Source organism: Sciurus vulgaris (genome assembly GCF_902686455.1).
Source record: "Sciurus vulgaris genome assembly, chromosome: 15".
NCBI lineage: Eukaryota > Metazoa > Chordata > Mammalia > Rodentia > Sciuridae > Sciurus > Sciurus vulgaris.
This window is the reverse complement of record NC_136476.1, coordinates 34,062,335-34,085,241: the sequence shown is the minus strand read 5'-3', so window position 1 is coordinate 34,085,241 and position 22,907 is coordinate 34,062,335. Positions and strand designations below refer to the sequence as shown.

The following is a 22,907-nucleotide window of genomic DNA, read 5'->3' as shown; positions in this document are numbered from 1 at the left end:
AATGTAACAAATGTTCAAAAACTCTAGTTGAATAAAAATAGAACTGATCAAAAAATCATGAGCTCAAAAAACATATAATTAAAAAAAACAAGAGTTCTGGAAAAATGATATGGCCATTGATAACTTTAGTAAAGTACCATAAAATTTACTTTGCTGGAGTTTTAAAGACTCTTTTTACCTTTTCTTTCCCTGGGTTTGAGACCGGTCTCCTACTGAGCCTTTAGGCTTCTTTTATTTATATTTCAATGTAAGCCTTGACTGAGATCTGGAAGGATCTAACAGGTTTTAACAGAAACTTTGTGCCTAAGGTATTTTAGCCATCTCATCAGGACAGGTTGGATGTTAAAGAAAATTATGAGACCTTATTTTTCATTACATTTGAGACTGAAGCTACTTTGCTAAGTTACCCTTCAGGGCTGTCGGGAGGGGGAGTCCAGAGAAGGAACCTTTGGGGTCCACCCGAGAGTAGCCCGGGCCGAGAACCCCGCAGTTGTTCCAACCCTTCCTCCACCTTGTCCGCCACAAACACACAACAGAACCAGATACAGACGGGCACCAATCTCTGATCCACCAATTGAACCCGATCAGCGCCCTTACCGAGGGAGACTACCAGGTGTCCCTGGCTCTCCTCCACCCTTAGGGCGTCCCCCAGGGCTGCAACCTGTGGCCCCCCCAGGCACGTCTACTGACCACTGTTCGGCCACTCTCACTAGTCACCGAACGGCTGCCACCGAAACCGAAAGCGCGCTCACAGAACCAGACCAACTAACAAAACACAAGACAAAGACAGACAACTTCGGGGTACCCCTTCTTACCTCCAAGGTCGACTCCGTGGATGAGGGGGGGCCGTCTTATCCCGGGCGAGCCCCCAAATGTAAGGCCCCCAAAAAGGAAACCCCAACTCTGTCCCATGGATCAACGGCAACCCCAATCAACCGCAGGAGGCGTCACTTGATGCAAACCGCAAGAGGTGTTTATTCCAGCGCGCTGGGACCCAACTCGAGGAGTCGAGTCCCTAGCAGAAAATCTTGTAGGTTTATAAAGGCAGAAACCACACATCGGGAGGGGTCACACATGAAAGGGAAAAGGGGAACAAAGCTGCCGGGAAATTTCAAAGGGGGTCTGGGTTTGCTGATAACATACAACATGTTTCTCAATGTTTTACAACAGGGCATAGATTTTGGTCAATAGTTTCTGGTAATCCTACTGTTTGAGCACTATCTGGCTATCTGGCTCAATTTACTCTTTTACTCTCTGTTTGGGGCTGTTTCTTGGAACAGCTTTAGGGGCTTTGTTCCCATTACTGGGAGGGTGACCTTAGGGAGTTGAGACAATGGGAGGGAGACCTTAGGGAGTTGAGATAACTGGGAGGGTGACCTTAGGGAGTTAAGATAAAACAGACAGCTTAAAAAAATGTCCATTCCACCTCGTCTAGGGCAACTCTTAACCCTCACTCTCTGCCCTCCAGTTATATAAACCTTATTCGGCATTTTGATTGAGTGAGATGTTGTTGCTCTAGGTTTGAGCATTAAGGTCTCTCAGACTGCTGTGTGCTTCCTGCCTTTACTTCAAGAACTTCTTCTATGGCCATCTTTAGCATTTAGCTGGTATGTTCTCCTACCTTCTTAATGACTACACCCAGGTAGGTTGGTTACTCTTTCCCCATTTCTCTTTCTTGGCATCTTGTTTTTCTCACTCCATTTCTCAATTTGTAGTTAATTGTTACTTGTGTTTTGATGACTGTTCCTATGGGATCTGAGTTCTATAGGGATGGGTATGGTCTACTCATCATGGTGTACTCTGCACCTAAGTAAATCATGCTTGGCACAAAGTAGGTACTCAGTATATCTTTGTTATATTAATGAATTTATTAAATTAATATACTGTCTTAATTCATTTGGTCTACTATTACAAGTCCTTGGATTTGATAATCTATAAACAACAGAAATTTTATGAGAACTCTCATAGTTCTGGAGGCTGGAAAGTCCAAGATTAACGTGCCAGCAGACTCACTGTCTGTTGAGGGCCTGTTCGTCATGGATGGTGTTTTAGATGTATCCTCAATGGTGGAAGCAGGTGGGGGGAAGCAAGGCTTTTTATAAGGGCACTAATCCCATTTATAGGAGGGAAGCCCTCATACCCTGATCACCTCCCAATGACCCTACCTTTTACATTGTCACCTTGGGGGTTAAGTTTTAATGTATTCATTTTAGAGAAATGCAGATATTCAAACAGTAGCATGGACTATTCAGAAAATATAGATATTCAAAGTAGAATGCAAGGATTTTCAGTTCATGAAAAACACCAGCCATCACCAAGTTAGGCCCTCAGCATATGGCACAGTGGTCAGTTCTGTGGTTGTTCAAAAGGAGAGTGAGTAAAAAGGCCTTTTGGGATGTATGTATCTTAAATAATGATCTATGGCTGGCTGTGTTCATCAACTCAGACACATACATAATTCAGTAATGTCCAATTGTTTGGGCAAAGTAAACACTATTCTGAACTGGTAATGCTTCTTTGCTACTTCTCAATCATGGGCTGACTCAGTTTTCATTTGAAGCTTATGTAAATGAGCTGTCAGAATCCTAAGCAATACAGTGAGCTCATTTCCTTTTGTTAACTTTGTACATCTTTTATCTGCCCTTTTTTCTGACACATCTATTCTCCTTTCATCTCTTGATAAAAATAGCAACTTAAAATGACTAATAAAACATTCAAAAGCAGGCAGTTGGGAGTTTTGTCTTTTGAAATGTACCAAACCTCACTACTGTTTTGAAAATTATTCTCTTTCCGCTTCTCCCCCCACTTCTTTTTTTGCTTCTCATTATATTTGTAGGACTATACGTATAGAACTCCTTAAAGGCATAGCAATACTTGGTTTAGGTACATTTTTGTGTAATGTGTAGTTTTGCATCATGTATTTATACATTTAGTAAATATTCTTGTTAGGTCGGAAATTAGGCAACTGTAGGGCGCACAGCTGAGCAACTGGAACAAAGACCAGCCCACCAAAAGGTGACCAGAAAGTTCCCAGCAAGGTGGATGGAAAGTTCCACTGACCCTTCACACCCACCTGTCACTCAGCAGGACCCCCTCCAATCCTAGTCTATAAAAACCCTGGGCAGCCAGGGCCACGTGGGATTTTCTCTGGGTCCCTATACCCCAGGGATCTTGGAATTTCGCCGGAGAGCCAAATTCCAATAAAGCTTGCTTCAGCCACTTTCTGTCCCATTTTATTTGGCTGCTAACTGTGCCTGCCAAGCACGCTGAGTTTACATTTGGTCCCACTGTTAAGTCCGCCAAGCCCAATTGGGCTTACAATTCTGAAGACTTAAATAGCAGTGAACAAGTTGGAAGAACTCTGCAATTACTTAAAACTAAAGAGGGATTTGAGGAATTACATATAATTTTCATTATTATATAAAGTAATTTCAGTGTCATTTATTTTATTTTTTGTGTCTAGAATGAAAATATTCAAGGCAGCATTTTTTTATTTTTTTGGTACTTACGAGCAGAATATTATAAGTAGAAATACACATGTAGTTCTGGTGAATTCAGAGGTGAGGAAATTGTTTTGGTCTCCCTTATAGGCAATTTAGTTGTAAGGTTTTAGTTTTATTTATTTTGGCAGTTAAGAAAGTTTTCTGCAAAGGTAACTTTGCCTTTATGCAGTTAAAAAAAAGGTATGTGTGTGTGTGTATATAAAGTTATGTGTGTCAAGTCTCCCATTGACTTAATCTCTTAAGTCAATGGGAGACTTTGCCATTTAAAAATTTTGGACCCAATCAGGCAGGCATGGTGGTGCTCACCTATAATTCCAACTACTCAGGAGGCTGAGGCAGGAGGTTCACAAGTTCAGGTCCAGCCTGGGCAACTTAATAAGACCCTGTTTCAAAGTAAAAAGGTAAAAGAACTGGTTATGTAGCTCAGTGGTAGAGTACCCCTGGGTTAAATTCCTAGTACTACCAAAAAGGGGGGGGGGCAATTTAAAATAAATCACACTCATAATGTATAGTTTGCTTTGATTAAAATAATTCCATGTAATAACTACAAGAAAATTGACTCCATGATTTGTTGTTTAAAGAATATGTTCTCCAAAAGAGCATTCTAATTGTTTTAGTACAATTCAGTCATTGAAATAGTGTCAGGATGCTTTTTCAGACAATTCATTTAAGTAAAAATTGTTTTATAGTCTGTATCTTTAATCTATGAAATAATTTATTTAAAAGCATTTTGTAAAACTGCAACTTGTGAGTAGGCATGGTAGTTCATACCTGTAATCATAGGGACTGGGGAGGCAGGAGGATTGTTAAGTTCAAGGTCAGTATTGGCAACTGAATAAGACCCTGCCTCAAAAGTAAAAATAAGGCATGGGATGTATCTCAATGTTTGTATTTCCCTGTGTGTGTGTGCAGGATGCCAGCACAAGGACACATATATATTTAGTGTGTTTGGGATTGGGTATTTCAGTGTTGTGGGGTTAAAAGGTATTTATTTTTATTTGTTCTAATTTATTATTTTTAAGAAGTCTCTTTTATGGAATATATTTTATTAATGATCAGAAGAAGCAAAGTTAATTTCAGTTTGGGAAAGAGAAGTTTTTCCATAGTTTTATTTTTTTAAAAAACAATTTCAGATTTACAGAAAAATTAAAAAGATAGTACAGAGTTCCTACATACCCTACATCTAGTTTCCCCTGTTGTTAATATTTTACATTATCATCTCATGTTTCTTAGTTTGTGAACCAGTATTGATATGTTATCACTAACTAAAGTTAATTCTTTGTTCAGTTTTCCTTTATTTTTACCTAAATAACTTATATTTGTGTTCTAGGATCTCATCCAGCATACCCCTGTACATTTAGTTGTCCTGTCTCTATAGGCTCTTCTTGGCTGTATCAATTCTAAGACTGTCCTTATTTTTTCTTTTTCTTTTTCTTTCTTTCTTTCTTTCTTTCTTTCTTTCTTTTTTTTTTGTGGTGCTGGGGATTGAACCCAGGGCCTTTTCCTTGCGAGGCAAGCACTCTACCAACTGAGCTATCTCCCCAGTCCTGTCCTTGTTCTGATGAACTGTACAGATTTGAACAGTACCAGTCAAGTATCTCGTAGGATGCTCTCCTATTGAAATTTGTCTTTTTTTTTTTTTTTTTTGCTTGTGGTGTTATGGTTTGGATATGAGGTGTCCCCCAAAAGTGTGTATGTGAATGTGATACAATGCAAGAAGGTTCCGAGGAGAAATGATTGAGTTGTGAGAGTCTTAATCCAATCAGTGAATTAATCCCCTGATAGGGATTAATTTCGTGGTAACTGAAGTGATAGGGTGTGTTTAGAGGAGGTGGGAATTGGGGGCATTGTTCTGGGGTATGTATTTGTATCTGGCAAGTAGAGAACTCTCTCTGCTTCCTGATCACTAGGTGCTGCTTCCCTCTGCCACACTCTTTCACAATGGTGGTGATCAGCCTCACCTTGAACCCTGAGGAATAGACCTGGCTGTCTATGGACTGAGACCTCTGAAACTGTAAACCTCCAAATAAACTTCCTCCTCTACAATTGTGCTGATTGGGTCTGTTAGTCACCATGATGAAAGAACTCATTAAAACATATGGTCAGGGGCTGCAATTGTGGCTCAGTGGTGGAGTGCTTGCCTAGTATGTGGGAAGCACTGGATTTGATCCTCAGCACTACATAAAAATAAAATAAAGGTATTGTGTCTACAACTTAAAAAAAAAATTAAAAAAACCAAAAAACCCCATATGGTTTACTTTGGAGGAAGATCACAGAGGTAAAGTGCCATTTTTCAATATAACCTATCAAAAATGTATACTATCAACATGATTTACACTGTTGATGTTGCCTTTAATCAAAGGCTGGGGAACTGTGTGTCACCTCTTTCCACAATAAAGTCATTCCCTGTGCCTTCTTTCCATGTTGTTAACAGTCTTTGGAAGGAAAGCACTATATGCAACCCACTCTTTTTTTTTTTTTTTTTTTTTTTAAGTGCTAGGGATCACACCCAGGGCCTTGCACATGGTGGTTAAGCACTATAGTACTGTAATCTACTCTTAAAGAGTCTGGGGAGTTGTGCTTCTTTTCATTTAGGGCAGGGTATCTACATAATTTATTTGGACTTTTTTTCTCTTCGTTTGCATCAAAATGTAAGAAAAACAAATGCATATCAGGTGTTGCACCCCTTCTAACATTCTCAAAGGAGCCTTTTTCGCTTTTATGGGATTCTGAGCAAGTCTCATTTAAGTTGGAAATGCCTAGAAACTTGTGGTAACTGATCAGTTAGGAGATACTCTGAAGTTATGTGGGTGGCCTACCTTTTGTAATTTCTTTCCTTTTTTTTTTTTTTTCTTTTGGTACTGGGGATTGCACCCAAGGACACTTTACACTGAGCTATATACCTAGTCCTTTTTATGTTTTGTTTTGAGACAGGGTGTCATTGAGTTGCCCAGGCTGGCCTCAAAACTTACTATCCTTCCTTAGCCTCCAGAGTTGCTGGGATTACTGGTGTGTGGCATCTTGTCTAGCCCTTTCTGGACAGTAATTTCTGAAAGATTTGTTTTAATTGACTAAATGCATAAGATCTATACAAGTTTGATCAGTTATTTTCTTACATATTGCATATAATTCACAAAAGTAAAGTTGGAAACTAGTCAAATTTTTTTTGATGTAGGAAAAAGAATAAATATTAAATGATAGATATTTATATTGGTGGAAAAATGAAGGTGTGATATACACTGTACTTATAATTTTCCACTTGGACTTGCTGTTCTCTCTTCCTCTCTTGATAAACCCCAGCCATTACAAGACAGGCCACTTACAAGTTTCTGACATGTCTGTAGTTCTCTTTTGTTGTATAGTAATACCTACCACATTTGCTTACGTTTGGTGAATAAATGACTTCCCTACTGAACCTAGAGTTCCAGGGGAACAGAAACCATGTATGTTCTGTTCATTCTTTTTCCCCTCTGCCCACAAATAGATATTGGGTATGCTAACCTTTTTGAGTTCTTTCAGAAATATAGGTGGTTAACAATAAGTCACATATGTGGGCAAATCATCATAATTCTTGGTGAAAAGGGTAGTATAATATATGTAAAGCAATAGTATTAAAAAATGCATATAGTTGTCAGGTCTCCTTGATATGATGTATATGGAAGAAGACTACAAGTAAGTTTTTACAAAACATTAACAACTCTAGATTATGAGATTATGACTGATTTTAATCTTCCACTTTGTTTTGTAGTTTATTCCAAGGAGTTTGATACTTATAATCTGGTTACATCAGAATATATTACCTGGTATAATTTAGATAATCAGGTCCCAAAGGAAAAATGGTTCAGTTCTATTATGTGCAAAAGCCCTTGGGGTAAGATAGGAAGCTTGTCAAATCACTGACTATCTCATTCCCCAGGAGAGCTTTTAGCTATTCACAACCAAAAGGTATAACTGAACTTCAGAATTATGCTTATTTTAGAATCTTTGAACTTTTCTCTAAGCCCCATTTAAAAAAATTTCATCGAAGCCATTTCAAATATTATTCATCAGATGTCTATTTAAAAGTGATTGATATGATTGTCATGTCATATGTAAGTTTAGTTTACTTCGCTAGTTTAACCTGTTAGACTAAAAACTCCAGAGAAATTGGTTTTCCCTTATTGAGCTTTAAAAAAGCTCATGGGATATAAAATCTTAAGTCAACCTTGGCGCAACAGCCTGTTCTTACATTTTCCTTAAAACAAACAGTAATTCATTTTATCCCTTAATTTTCTTGAGATGGGAGATGAATCCCTAGATTAGGTAAAAAGTCATTAGAAGTTCTTGTAGTTTCTATAAATCCAAATCATTTGTATTTTTCTTGCCTATTTCTCTAGTGTAATTAAACAGTGATGGATTAAAACTAGGCTGCAGCAGAGATTGGGGGAAAAAAATCTCCCGGCATCCCTTCCTGCGGAAGCATCGCTACAGCAGTGAGTGCAGCTGCCACTTTAACTGACATGTCTTAAATTCTGCCCTGCAAAGCTCTGGGATGCTGTCAGTCGCCTCGGCAACTTCTTTGCTTGTGCCTGATAATTGAGAGTCTCATTGGAGCCAAAAGAATAGAACAAATTGAAGACTTTTGTTGGCTCTTATATTGACGATTGTTTCTTCTTTAGTGGCTTTAAAAAAATCTGGTAGAAGAGAGGGAAAGACATTTTCATAGTGGAACTGTATTCATTCCTCCAAAGTTACAGCTGCTTTAAATCTGTGAGTATCTTGTATGTATTTAGCAGTTCCTAGAGATATTATTACAAGGTTCTCTTTAAATCTGTGAGGATTTAAGGAAAGCTATGTAAAAATTTGAAACCAGAGTTAAATTTTATCGGAGAGCTGCATGTTTTGTAAGATGACATTGTCTTCATTAAAAGCTTCATGTCAGGCTTGCTAGGGTTCCCCTGCTGCCCTCTCTCCATCTTTTAACTTCCTAAGGAGGAGAGTTGCAATTGGAAAAAATAGGCTTCTGGCTGCTGCAGAGGCTCCAGTCCTCCCGAGATGCCATGACTGGTTTATTGCTGCTGCAAGGTGCGCATGGTGGGGGTTGCTGCAGAACAATGGCAGGATGATAATGCTTCACTTTGTATTTACTGTTTGTCTTCTGCTGGCTTCATTATGGATTTTGTTTTGTTTTGTCACAGTAATTAAAATATTAAAGATTAGTAAAGTGCCATGCACTCAGAAATAGTGTGTTGATTGTCCTAGACCTTTACCTCTGACCGTGCTATATTGACTTGAGCCTGTCTCTTTGTCATAGATTATAGTAAACACAAGCTCCCACAAAGTGACCCTTCATTATCATCCTTTTCTAATTGTACATTGAAATCAATGCTGGTTTTTTTGTGACGCAGACCCCGAAGTCTAAACATCTGTTCTTAGTCATCATGTCCCACTTTCCTACTTTGGAATTCACTAGAGGCTACAACTGTATCCTGGCTGAATTATGTGTAGAGGAATGAATTTTGAGCATTTTGTAAAGACAAAAGGTTAATTTTTGATTCTTACTATAACCCCCATATGTTCTTGATTTGTCTTTGTTAAATGAAAGTCTTATTATTTTAGTGAATGGATTCATGCGGTTGGTTACTGATCTCATTCCTCTATCTTAAAACCATATTAGCTAAAGTGATTTTTAAAAGCTGTTATGTTCAGAGATTAGTAGTTGGAATACTTTTCGACAGCCTTTGGTAACAGTCATCTTTGTAGATGCACAATATGCTTGGCTTAGGCTAACATAGTATATGAGCTTTTTTGGTGCCAGTATTTTGGTTGACTTCCTACAGCATAAAATAAATGAAGAATTTTAAAAAAGAAAATTTCTCCACCACCCAGAGATCAAACATCTGCTGTTTTTATTTTTAAACATTTTGTCATACAATGCAGCAACTTTGAATTTAATTAGGGAGGATTGCTAAAATTAGGAAATCCTGCCTTATTTAGACTTGCAGAGAACTTAAATTCATTCAATTATCATTCGTTCATTCAATAAATGTTTACATTTGTTGCAGAGCTCTTACCCGGCTCTGGGAATATGATGCTGAACAAAATATTTTATTTGATCTTATGGAGCAGATATTTTTAGCAGGTGGGGGAGGCATTTAAAAAAACAAATTACAAATTAATTTTTATTACAATTGTAGTAGTATTTTCAGCTGTTGAAATATAGATACTTTGTGGCCAAACAAATATAGGACATATAAACGCTTGCAAATAATTCTGCCTCAGATCTGAAGCTGCAGATCCTTAGAATGCTTGAACTGGAAAGAGATGTTAGAAATAATTTAATTTGCTAACAAGCATGTGATAGGCACTATATTAAGTGCTGGATTTAGATAAGAATTAAGCAATGATCCTTCCTTTGGAGGAGCTCACAGTGTAGCGGGAGAGGAAGGGGAATTGGTTACGTTCCTATATTCTGGGTCATCATTTTTCTTAGTGGAAAAGAACTAGATCCTTTTTAAAACTTGTTCTGTGCCAGTTCCAGTACTTATGGTTAACCTGTTTTTTGTTTCTGTAAATATATAACAACACTGTCTTGTCACTCTGGATTTGTAGATGAAGAAAAAGAGGTGCACAAGGTTAAATCCACTGGCCAAGGTCATTCAGAGTGTAGCCCATAACTGTTGTGTTCAAAGTTGGCAAACCTATGCTTCTTGAAGCTTTGTGTTAACTTCCTTAACCCTAGGTTGATTGGGAGAGCTCCCTCATTTTCTTCTTTTTGAAGCCATAGTACACTTCTGGATATAATGCATCATGAAAAATAAAGATGCTTAGTGTTTTTGGCCTCATGCCCAGACATTTTCCTAACATTTTGCACTTGCTTTCCACTTGTTAACACCACATTTACACAGAAATCTTTGGCTTATTTTAGAAAGTGTTGGCCTGTGTATATGGGCAGATTAGTGGCAGGTCAGTTAAGAAAGAAGTGCATCGTAGAACAGGGATGCTAATGGAAAAAATCAAGGATTTCTTGAATTTTGAGATTAGATTGCTGTCTATCATCAATTCCCTACAGAATTGGAATATTTAGAGTTGAACAGGACTTGCCTCTCATTGTAAGTTACGATTCTTATGGATTTGACATTTTTTGAGGGTAGAGAGTAACTTTTCAGTAGATATTCTAGCCAAAGATCTCCATTGACCCCCCAAACCATCTATCCATTCCATTTCTGAAAGGCTATTAGAAAGAGCTTCCTTAACCAAAATACACTTTACCTCTCGGCAGCCCCTCACCCACTGATCCCAGGATAAAATCATTCTGGCATTTTTACGAAGTAATCTTTCAGATATGTGAGCTGCTCTTCCTCCCTCACTGGTGTACTTTTGCATTTCTGTGTTCTGTCTTAGACCTATCACTTGTTTCTCATGTTTCATATTTCATATTTCTCACCATTCTGATTTCTTTGCATTTGACCTGTGATCGTTTCTAGATGGTGACAATTAGAACCTGACACTCTCTGGGTTATATTCTGGGTCAGCGGAGAGTGCAAATGGGCCATTTCTTCTCATGACTCAATATACTACACATGTGCTACTTATCAATAGCTGTGTAACAAATCACTGTGAAATCTAGTTGGTTTAAAATAATAATAGCAATCCTTTATTTGCTTCTGCATCTGCATTTTCAGTAGATCACAGAAGGAAAAGCTCATCTTGGCCCACTTGGAATCACCAGAGGTGGCTTAGCTAGAACTCAAGGATCTGTTTTCATGATGTCTTACCTGGCTGGCCATTTAGTGCTGGTTGATGATTGGGAACTTAGCTACAACTGTTGGTCAGAGGCTTTGTTCTTCTCCATGTGGTTGCTTGAACTTCCTCCCAGCATGGCAATGAATTTCTAAGTTTTAGTATTCCAAATAACCAGAAGTGGAAACTACTAATTTTTAAGACCTGGGTCCCCAAATGAAATCATTATTGTATTGGTCAAGTAGTCATTGAGACCACCTAATTTAGGGGAGGGACCATAGATCCCACTTTTTTTTTTTTTTTTTTTTTGGTATGGGGGATTGAACTCAGGGGCACTTGACCACTGAGCCACATGCCCAGCCCTATTTTGTATTTTATTTAGAGACAGGGTCTTACTGAGTTCCTTAGTGCCTTGCTTTTGCTGAGGCTGGCTCTGAACTCGTGGTCTTCCTGCCTCAGCCTCCCAAGATGTGGGGATTATAGGTGTGCACCACCATGCCCAGCCTGGACCCCACTTCTTGACAGGAAGAATTTTTGACCATATCTTATCTACCACACTTCCCAAATTATTAGTCCCCTTTCAGATGTGTTATTCCCCTTCCAGATGTGTTACACATCTTCTCAACTAAGCCTCAAATAGTTACATTTGAATTCTTGCTAAGTTGGGCTCCTCATCTCGTACTTGGACAATTCATATTTTGTTTGTTAGCAGTTTTGTTCTTCCGTTGTTTCTTTCAGCCTTACTCTTTTTAAGTTTATTTGGAACTCTCTCTCTCTCTCTTTTTTTTTTTTGGCGGTGCTAGGAATTGAACCCAGGGCTTTGTGCTTATGAGGCAAGCACTCTAACAACTGAGATATCTCCCCAGCCCCTTTATTTGTATCTTGACTATGGTTTCTTTCATATGAATTGTCCCTTCTTTGTGTCATCCACATATATAGTGAGAATATTTATTGTGTTCTCACTGAAGGCATGATCAACCTGTTGTACAGCACAGGTCTGTGGATATTGGAGATCCCTCAAAACATTAACCAAAATGTCTTGTGATGCTGGTGACTTAATCAGTAAGAAATGACTTAATAGAAAAAAAAAAAGAAAAGAAATGACTTAATAGTGCCATTCTACGACATTTACTGGCTTAGCTCAAGAGAGGTAGGTGCTTAAATTGAGGAAGACCAAATTGTAACATGAGTTTGATGGGAATTTCTTCTATGGTTCACTTTCCTTTTGATATTCCATTACAAGTGTTGAAAGCCTTTAGTGCCCATTCAAGTGGTATGAATGGATTTCTTTGGGGATTATCTTAGATCAGTGGATTATGGAATATCTTATTTGAAGTCATTACAGGTGACTGCATTTTAGAAAACAAGAAATTATGGAACCAAGAGTTGAATTTCTCTTGTAGTTTGGTGTTGAAGTCATTGTCTTCTTAGCTAGTGGGCACGGCAGAATTTCCATGATCCAGGAAACCAGGACCTAATCTAGACACATAATTTGCCATCCTACCTCCTTAGTATTAGCTTAGGTTTTTGTTTTGTTTTGTTTTGTTTTAAGGCATTAGCATCCTTGTATAGCAAAACCATTTTGTGTGTTTGCTTCATACCACAGATTGAATATAGCATATCAACTGAAAATAACCATACATTGAAAGAAGATTAAACTCTGGAGCTTAATTACTTGAGTATTTATCTGCTTCTTATTTGGTTTCAGTTGTTTCTCCTAATGGATGTTTGTGGGGAAAGCCCTTGTATTTACTGAAAGCTGCTTGTTTGTGCCTGGAGGTCTCTGTGATAATTTTTTCATGAGTATTTTCTGTGATCTACCCATATGATACAAAATGCCACATAAAATGTAAGAATACTATTTGGTTCAAAGGTGCAAATAGAATCAACAAAAAGGTAACTCATTTATCAAACACTGAGCATCCCTGGACCAAGATTATTTCTGTCCTTAAGAAGTTCATAATCTTCTTATCACAAGTAAAAAGTAGACCCATGTGTGGGCACTACATGGCTACTCAGGAAGCTGAGGCAGGAGGACTGCAAGTTTAAGGCCATCCTGGGCAACTGAGCGATACCTTGTCTCAAAGTAAAAAAAATAAGGGTTGGGGATGTAGATCAGTGGTGGAGCACTCCTGGGATCAGTCCATAATTCTGCACTTGTGTGTGTGCACACACATACACAAACACAAAAGATCAATAATCATATTGTGATGAGTTGTAAACTCCAACCACAAGAACCCAGAGGGGAGACAAACTACCTATTTTGACACAATAACTTTTGGACGGCCCTTAGTTTTTCTTCCCCTCATGGATCATGAGGCAAATGAAAGGAAAACTTGCTTTTGCCGTATAAAATTTTTTTTCTTTGTTATTCTTTGCTTTAGGTTGTGATGCTTTTTAAAAAAATGATAAATAACTTCTTCCCCTTCAGTGTCACAATGAAGGAACCTGCATTTGCTCTGTATCCCTAGGGACATGATGAAATTGGCAAAATGCTGCTTTCCTAGTCTCAAACCCATGACTGCTGGAAACCTTAAGCAGAACTGCTGAGCATCAGTAATGTCATGGTCTGTCAATGGGAAGTTCTTGGCTCTCATCACTTAACTCTACTAATAACATCACCTAATAACATTACATTTATGTGAGGTTTGAGATTAAAAAGTGATTTTTACAAAATGGAAAGTATTTCTTCCATATAACATATTTGTGAGGTGGGCATGGCAGGGATTGTCATGTCTCCTGTGCTTCTGCAGCTGGGGACACTGAGGCTCATAGGGGTGAAGAGATGATCCAAAATCATGCTGCTTACAAGTGGTGGCACACCTACGGTAGCAATCCTGAGTTCTGCCTTGTGTCCCAACCCACATTCTCCTGAGTCACATTGCAGTTTCATAGTGAAAAAGGATAAGTCTTAGATTAGGTAAGTTTTCTATAAGAAGTAAGAGAGTCCTGCAATAGGAAGGGATTCTTTCTTTTTTTTTTTTTTTTTTTTTTTTTTGCTTTGGTTTTCATTTTTAAAAAGATCAGCAAAGAGAACCAAGAAAATGAAACAGGAGCTGTGCATATCTCTTGCCAATCTAACATTCCATTGTGGTTTGTTTTCAATAATGTGAGGGACTATGATTTACTTTGCCTAAGGAAAGAATTTGAAAAGACATTTGTTGCGGCCCGCAGCAACAATCCCACAGGAAGGAATCGGAGGTGGACTGGGAATGAACTACTTATCTTTTTCTGGGCTGCTTTCTTGCTTGCTTACTTGTTCGCTGGTTTATAGAGGAAGAGAGGCTTGCTTAGAGGAAGAGAGGCTTTGCTTAGAGGTACTATGCTTTCAGAGAGGCTACTTATTAGAGAGAGGCTAGCTTTCAGAGGTGCTGCTTCTTAGAGGTGGGTCACTTCTTGGAGGTGCGGGGTACGGTGTGCAGCATGCGGCCGGCGACCTAGAGGTGTGTCCTTAGTCCTCCGTCCTGCGATCTCCTCTCAGGTGAAGAGAATGTCTTATATACACTAAGGCAGCCAATCAGCTTAGGATTAAGTAGCACAGTTGGAGCATGTGCCACGGTACCAATCAAGAAAGAATGAGGAACATCTGTTGACCACTAGCGCAGAGGAGACCTTAACCAATCAGGCAAAAAGTCATGAGAGATCACGCTGTATTAAACTAATTATGCACCACCTCTTGGTCCAACGCCAGCCGCCATCTTAGGGCTATTTAAACATGTCTCTATAGACATTGCTCTGGTTTTAGTTTCCTACTCTGTTGGTGCTTTGCTGTGACTATGGGCAAGGAAAATGGCATCAGTTGGGGATTGTTTCTGTTTTCAAAAGAAGTAGCAATTCCTACCTTCCATTTTCTTAGTAAGTAGGGTGTGAAAATGGTTTATATTTATATGAAAATGAATTTTCTTTTTAACTGTTCTGACTTTGCTCTAAAACTGTCACCCCATTGAGGACAGAAAAAAAATTAACTTGTTAAGTTTTCAATTAAATGTTACATCTGTTCATATTTTAGTCTCTTTTTGAGTGACTCAGATTTTTTAGAGAGAGGGAAGTGGTAAATGCCCAGTGAAGTAAAAATATGAACTTTGCACCAGGCCTGTATCTTTCTTCTCAAAGGATTTCCCCACCTCTCCTTCCAAGACGATGCTGAGTAGAGGAAGAAGTGGTGTGGGATGGTGCTCCAGGATGGGAGGTTCTGTCTGGTCCAAGGCCTCCTCCAGTGGTCTTTGCATTGACCTTTCTTCTCACTGACTCTGACTGCTGGCTGGTACACCCATGACCTGAGGGCTTTGCTTTCTCCCTTGGTGTTGGTTGGGCCACAGGTGACTGAGATCTACTGGTCACTCTTCATTTGTTCCTGACTCTGTTCTTTGCCACTAAGGTATCTTTAAAAAAAAAAAAAAAAAATCTTATTTTGTGATTGTTTTAGTCAGCTTTTTTGCTACTGTGACCAAAAGAACTGACAAAAATTAGTGGAGGAAAAGTTTATTTTGGGGCTCATGGTTTTGGTCCTAGTACATAGATGGCCTACTCCATTCTTTGGGGCCTAAGGCGAGGCAGAACATCCTGTGGAAGAGTGTAGGGGAGGAAGGTGGTTCAGAACATGGCACCAGGAAGGAGAGAGAGAGAGAGAGAGAGAGAGAGAGAGAGAGAGAGAGAGAGAGAGAGAGAGAGAGAGATTCCACTCACTAGGGACAAAATATAAACCCCCAGGTCATGCCCCCACTAACCCACCTCCTCCAGCTGTACTATACCTGCCTACAGTTACCACCTAGTTCATCCCTATCAGAGGATTAATGTATTGATTAAATTAAGGCTCTTAAAATAACCAATTATTTCAACTCTGTGCATTGTCTCATTCAGGAGCCCTTGGGACACCTGAATTATAATTATAATTATAATAATTATAATTCCCAATATAAGAAAACATGTAAGAATAATACAGAGGATATATGAATACACTTAATCCAGGTTTTTTTTTTTTTGGGTACTGGGGATTGAACTCAGGGGCACTCGACCACTGAACCACATCCCCAGACTTATTTTGTATTTTATTTAGAAACAGGGTCTCACTGAGTTGTTTAGCACCTCGCTTTTGCTGAGACTGACTTTGAACTCATGATCCTCCTGCTTCAGATTCTGAAGCCGCTGGGATTACAGGTGTGGCCACCCTGCCTGGCTTAATCCAATTTTGACATTTGGTCATATTTGTTTTATCATCTGTCCATATAAATATTACATATTTTTTCTTTGTCATTTGAGAATGGATGAAGCTCCAGACAAGGTGATTTAGAAGAATGAACTGGAATCTTCCAAGTGAACAAGGGAGATTTTATATTCTTTCCTTTGCTTTCTTCCAACTCTTTTTTCTTGCATGTCCCAGTGTGTCTAGGACCTCCGGTAGGCCAAATAAGACTATTTTGACCAAAGGAGAGTGGTGCTGTCCTTCAGTTGCTTCTTTGTTCATTTATACAGTTAGTCAGCAGGATGTTGTTGAAGATGTCCACTTGCAAGGCATCGTGCTAGATGCTGTGATACAATGTTACCTTCAAGAAGTTTGTATTCTGATAGAGATGATTATTTAAAAAAAAAAGCTAATTAAAAGAAAATTAGGACAAACCATCACTAGGACAGACTTTTCTTACTCTAGATCCTGCAATTCTAATAATACTGCATAAATTGCATCAGAGTTAACATTCTGTTGTGTTCATCAGTTCACTTTTAAGTAATTCACAACTTTCACATCTCTTAAAGGGGCTAAGTCACATCCTTTTTATCCTGCTTTTATTCATTTGGATCTTTTGATTCAAATTCAGGAATTTATGATCTGTTCTCACTCAAGATAACATCTTTGAGAGCAGAGGCAGGATGATTTTAAATGTCTTAACACTTGGTACAATGCTTGGAATATGGGACTCTGAAATGTTTATGAATGAAAATTAAATTCTAATCTATTAAACATAACCAACCCATTTAGACCATTCTTTTTTTAGGTTAGGGTTCATTTACTGCTGTCTTTCCTAGCTTTATCGGTTTCTGCAGAGTGGCTTATCTTATTTTCTCTATTTTAATCCCAGTTACTAATAAAAATGTAAAACAGGATAAAGGGAAGAACCTTTTGAGCAAAGCTGTCCAAATTGTTATGGGTCTACCTACAGTAGTCCTCACTTATCTGTGGTTTCCTTTCCTGTGGTTTCAGTTACCTGCATTCTACTGTGATTTGAAAATATTACTGGAGTCCAGAGAGGAATTTATTTGTATGTATGTGCATTGATATAAATACATATATGTATATACATATCCATATATAGAGAGAACATTTATGTGAACTTTATTAAAATATATTGTTAAAATTATTCTATTTTATTATTGTTAATTTCTTACTGTGGTTAATTTATAAATTAAACTTCAGCATAGTTATATATGTATAGGAAACCCACATATAGGGCTCAGTTTCAAGCATCAACTGGGGGGGTCTTGGAGTGTCTTACGTGGATGAGGGGGACTGTGTTTGTATGGCTCTGTCATTCCCTTTCTTTCATACAGGGCTTTGGGACACTTGACAGATACCTTCTGACACTCACACAGGTTCCATGTATTACATTTTTCTGATCTCCAGAGTTGGCAAATGAGGCTGATTTTAGAGAACTCATGATGGTGCCTGCTGATTGCCATCTCTTAGCTTCCTGTGAGTGCAGTTCCTTCAATAAGGAATAAATCATAGTTAATTTTCAGCAAAGGTAAATACATTCAAGACCTGGTTGAGATGGTAAATATATATAAAGTAATAATTTTGAGAACAATTCAAGAATATGATAATAGAGCTATTTTAGTTTAAAACTTAAAATACCATTGAAGCATTACCAATGTAGGAAATAGAATAGGAGAAATTAGAAAACCATAACATTTAAATTCTGACTTTTCAAAGTAATGAAAATTTAGAAAATTTCTGAAATAACTTTAGAAACACATTGAATAGTGATGTATTTTGACTTCTTCATGTGTAAATGACTAAAAATAATAAATTACACTGTTCTTATATATTTTTAGAAGAACCATTTTGAGCTATGTGTGATATAGAAAATGATAAGAAGGTAGTTTCTTAAATTAATATTCATATATTCCTTTCATGAATTTTAAATTGCTCAAAATATATACTTAACTTTAAAACAAACAAACCTGAGCCTGGGGTTGTGGCTCAGTGGTAGAGTACTCGCCTAGCATGCATGAGGCCCTGGGTTCGATCCTTAGCACCAAAAACATTAAATAAATAAATAAAATAGAATAAAGGTATTGTGTCCACCTACAACTGAAACAAAAAAATATTAAAAAAAAAACTGAATGAACAGTGCATGATCATTTTTGAAAATCTGAAAAGACGTAAGCCAAATACAGAGGATTTCAATTCCCTCAACCCCTGCAGGTTATATTAAGGTTTATAGTTTTGATTGAGGAAAGCTTTGTAGTATGTCAATCATAGGTTACTTAGGGGAAGATTATCTAGTTTATCAATTTGCCAATTTCTTATTTAATAGAATAATTAGTATATTTATATTGCCCTTTGTTCTCAACTTTTAGTTTTTCCTTCTAAAGGGTCTGCCTCAGAGCAGAGAGAAAAAGTTGAAATACATTCTTTTGATTCTGATAGCATTGGTGACAGGCCGGTCAAATGACATTAAGGGTGACAATAAAATAGCATTTGGCAGGTCATCTGTTGAATTCTGCACTGTCCTTACTTTCTTATCAATAGCAGTACCTGTCCCTTCTGACCACTGGCCATGAGAATTGCCATTTGAAGGGATCATCCACTGCGCAGAGTTTGGGGTTGGTGAGCAGTTTTCTTTAATAAGAAAGACAAGCTGTTCATATGGTCATTAATAGTAAGCAATAGATTTCCAGGGGTGTTTCAGAGTCCTGTATTTCCTACTCCAGAGGATACCAGACTGTGAAATATGTAAATGGTGACCCAGGGTAGGTCACTTGGCCTATTTTCATGGATTCCTCTTTTCCCCTAGGAAGAAATTTTAACTTTGATGAAAAAGTTTGCTGAACATTACGTATATTTCTATTAATTTTTTTGAAAAATTTTTTCTTTTTTTAAATGGGCTAGCTTTTATCTCCTTGTGCAGGAATATGACATGTTGTGTTGGATTTGGGGGGGAAACTAACTTTCATTTGGTATTGCTAATTATGGTTTGATTGAGAGAAAAAGTGCAAGTAAAGATAGCTGTGGTCTTTTCATTTGAAAATAGTTCTACCTAGTTGTTATGGTTTAGATGTGAGGTGTCCTTCAAAAACTCATGTGAAAGACAGTGCATGAAGGTTCAGAGAAGAAATGATTGGGTTACGAGAGTTTTAACCCAATCAATAAATTAATCCCCTGATGGGGGTAGGGTGTGGATGGAGGAGGTGGAAATTGGTGTGTGACTTTGGGGGTATATATTTGTATCTGGTGAGTGGAGTCTCTCTGCTTCCTGATCTCATGTGAGCTGCTTCCCTCTGCCACACTCTTCCCTCATGATATTCTGCCTCACCTTGAGCCCCGAGGAATGGAGCTGGCCTTCTGTGGACTTAGACCTTGAAACTGTGAGCCCTCAAATAAATTTTCCCTCCTCTGCAATTGTTCTGGCTGGGATCTTTTAGTCACAGCATCGATAAAGCTGACTAAAACACTAGCAATTGAAAATTAGAGCAGTTTTTAAATCAATAATAAAAAGACAAATAATCTAATTAAAAATGGGAAGAGTATCTGAATAGGTATTTCTCCAAACAAGATATGCAAATGCCTAATAAGTGCCTGAAAGGATTCTTAGAATTATTAGTCATCAGGCAAATGCAAGTTAAAACCACAATGAAATATCACCATAGCCACTAACATGGACAATAACAAGCATTTGCCAAGATGTGAAGAAATTGGAAATTTCATACATCATTGGTGGGAATATGAAATCACACAACCCCATTGGAAAACAGTCTTGACAGTTCTTCAGAGTTTCAGACAGAGTTACCATATGACATAGTGATTCTATGTTCATACAAGAACTTGTAATTCATGATATCAAAAAAATGGAGATAATCCACATATCAACAAAGGGAGTGATAAGCAAAATGTGATGTAGCTAAACAATGGGATATTATTTGGTAATAAAAAGGGATGATGTAGCTGGGTGTGGTAGGGCATGCCTGTAATCCCAGTGGCTGGGAAGGCTGAGACAAAAGTTAAAAGCCAGCCTCAGCAAAAGTGAGGTGCTAAGCATCTCAGTGAGACCCTGTCTCTAAATAAAATACAAAATAGGGCTGGGGATGTGGCTCAGTGGTTGAGTGCCCCTGAGTTCAATCCCCAGTGCCCCTCCCCCCAAAAAAAGGGATGATGTATTGTTATATGCTATAACATGAATTAACTTGAAAACATCTCAAGTGAAAGAAACCAATCATGAAAGACCATATATTGTATGATTTCTTTAATATGAAATGTCCAGAAAATGCAAATCTATAGATGAGAAAATTGTTTAGTGTTTGCTTAGGACTAGAGGTAGTAGGAAAAGTGGAGAGTGATTGCTAATGGATGGATACATTTGGGTGACAGAGTGTAAAATTATATTGTGATAGATGCAAATTTATGTGACTATATTAAGAAAAGCATACTGATTGTATACTTTAAATGTGAATTTTATCTCAACCTGTTTAAACTTTTTTTAAAAAAGAAGAGTAGTTAAATAAGAGCATATTTTCCAGTGTGGGTGCCATGCCTATAATCCCAATGACTCTGGAGGCCCAAGCAGGAGGATTGCAAGTTCAGAGCCAGCCTCAGCAACTTAGTGAGACCCTAAGCAACTTAATGAGACCCTGTCTCAAAAAAAAAAAAAGTCCCTGGAATGTGGCTCAGTGGTTAAGCATCCCTGGGGTCAATCCCTGGTACCAAAAACAGAAACAAGGGCATATTTTCCAGTAATAACATTTGTAATTATAATATGTCATGTTACTTTCTTTAGCCTCCATCAACCAAATAATACTGTTTTTCTCTAGCTAAAAATACATTTTTTTCTAACATATGAGTGTGATATCCAGGTTATACTCAGGAGTGGAACAAACAAGTATTTTGTTCAGTTAAATTTTTAATGACTATGCTTACTTTGGTGATATAGATTCTAAAATTAGAGCAATATAAGGCTCCAACATGACTATTTTGCAAGGATAGATGAGCGTCAGTGCAATGTGCATATACTAAAAACCTTTAACCAGCAAATAAGGCTTGAATAAATGTATTAGTCAGCTTTATGTTACTTCAACAAAGTAACTGAGTCAAAATGGAAGTTTTCTTTAGTTTTATAGTTGTATAGATTTAATGTCCAAGATCAAATGGGGTGAGGGCCCATTGGTTTGACCTGTGGTGAGGGCAGCATATGGGTAGCACATCTTGGTGGGAGCTCCTGAAGGATTGAGCAGTCACATCTTGACAGGAGCAGAGAGAAAGAGGACCACCAGATTAGGCTTTCTCCTTTTATAACAGTGGCCTTGTGAGAACCTACAGGGTTGCAGTTGAATATTTCATGTCCCCAGTGACCTAAGGATCTCCCACTAGGTCTCACCTCCCAAAGGTTCTACCAACTTTCAACAGCACTATCTTGGGGACCAAGCCTTTAATCACAGGGGACCTCAAACCATGTTCAAATCACAGCAATATGTGTTGATATTAATATGAAGAAACAGTATTGTAAAGAGCAATTCTCTGCAGTCTTCCCCAATAATGTAATGAAGTCTTACAGTCACTGATTCTAAAATTTATAAATAAGAATGAAGCTATGAAAAAATAATAAAAAGCAGAAACAAAAAAGTAAACAACTAAAATAAATGAAGTTTTATAATAACAGTCTCATCCCTCCAAAAAGTCTATTTAGTAAAGTAAAGGACTTGTTCCCATTGACTTACAGTTATCAGAGAACCATGATAAGGAAAACTGGTGCAGAGGGAGGCAGGTATGTGTGTGAATAAAAGAATATACAGAATCAGACTTGCGTATACATGGTAACTTGCTCTGTGTTAGCGATTGCAGTATAACAGTGTGTGTCAAGGGAAAATAATTACAAAATCAACACATGGAAAGATTTATATATCAATGAGGAAATGATCAAGAATGTGAAATCGTTCCAAGAACATTTGGGGATCTGAAGAAAAAATGTCAGATTGAGATTTATTAGATACAAAATTGGTTTGTCTTCTGCATAGCAATAAAATGATAACCCCCTTAGACAGAGATTGTTTGCGTATCTACCAGACCAAAAATATCTATCAGTTAACATCTCATTTTACGGAGTGTAAGTCTTAATGTAAATAGCAAGTCAAACAAAGGTAAATAAATCCCTTAGAAAACATATATTCCTTGGGTGAACATGTCAGGCAGTGCTCCTTGAGAGGACATGCAGTCTGACTTTTGTCTTCTTTCCAGTTAACATGAACCTGAAGGATGAGTTATTAATTATCTATCTGGAGGGCAGTTAAACTTAGCTCACACTATATACAAATATTGTACACATATACTGCATGTTCTTTATTTTCTCTATCTGAATATTTCTTATAAAAATAAGAAACATTTCTTGCAAAAAATAAAATGAGAAAATAGGTTCTTGATGAAATACCAGACAGTAGTTTAAATGAATGAGTTAGGTCTGTATCTAAAAACACTCA

General features: G+C 37.8%; 1 protein-coding gene across 5 annotated transcripts in view; it reads left to right on the top strand.

The window, feature by feature from the left end:
* TTC39B (tetratricopeptide repeat domain 39B) overlaps positions 1-22,907 on the top strand; it is a 131,579-nt gene that overhangs the window by 52,627 nt on the left and 56,045 nt on the right. Inside the window, exon 1 of one of the 5 annotated variants that reach the window (XM_079112679.1) lies at positions 7,749-8,252. The exons of the other annotated variants lie outside the window; for them this stretch is intronic. The gene's annotated coding sequence lies outside the window, so the exon portion shown is untranslated. Of the gene's footprint in view, positions 1-7,748; positions 8,253-22,907 lie in introns of those variants that run through there. 5 annotated transcript variants of the gene reach the window in all.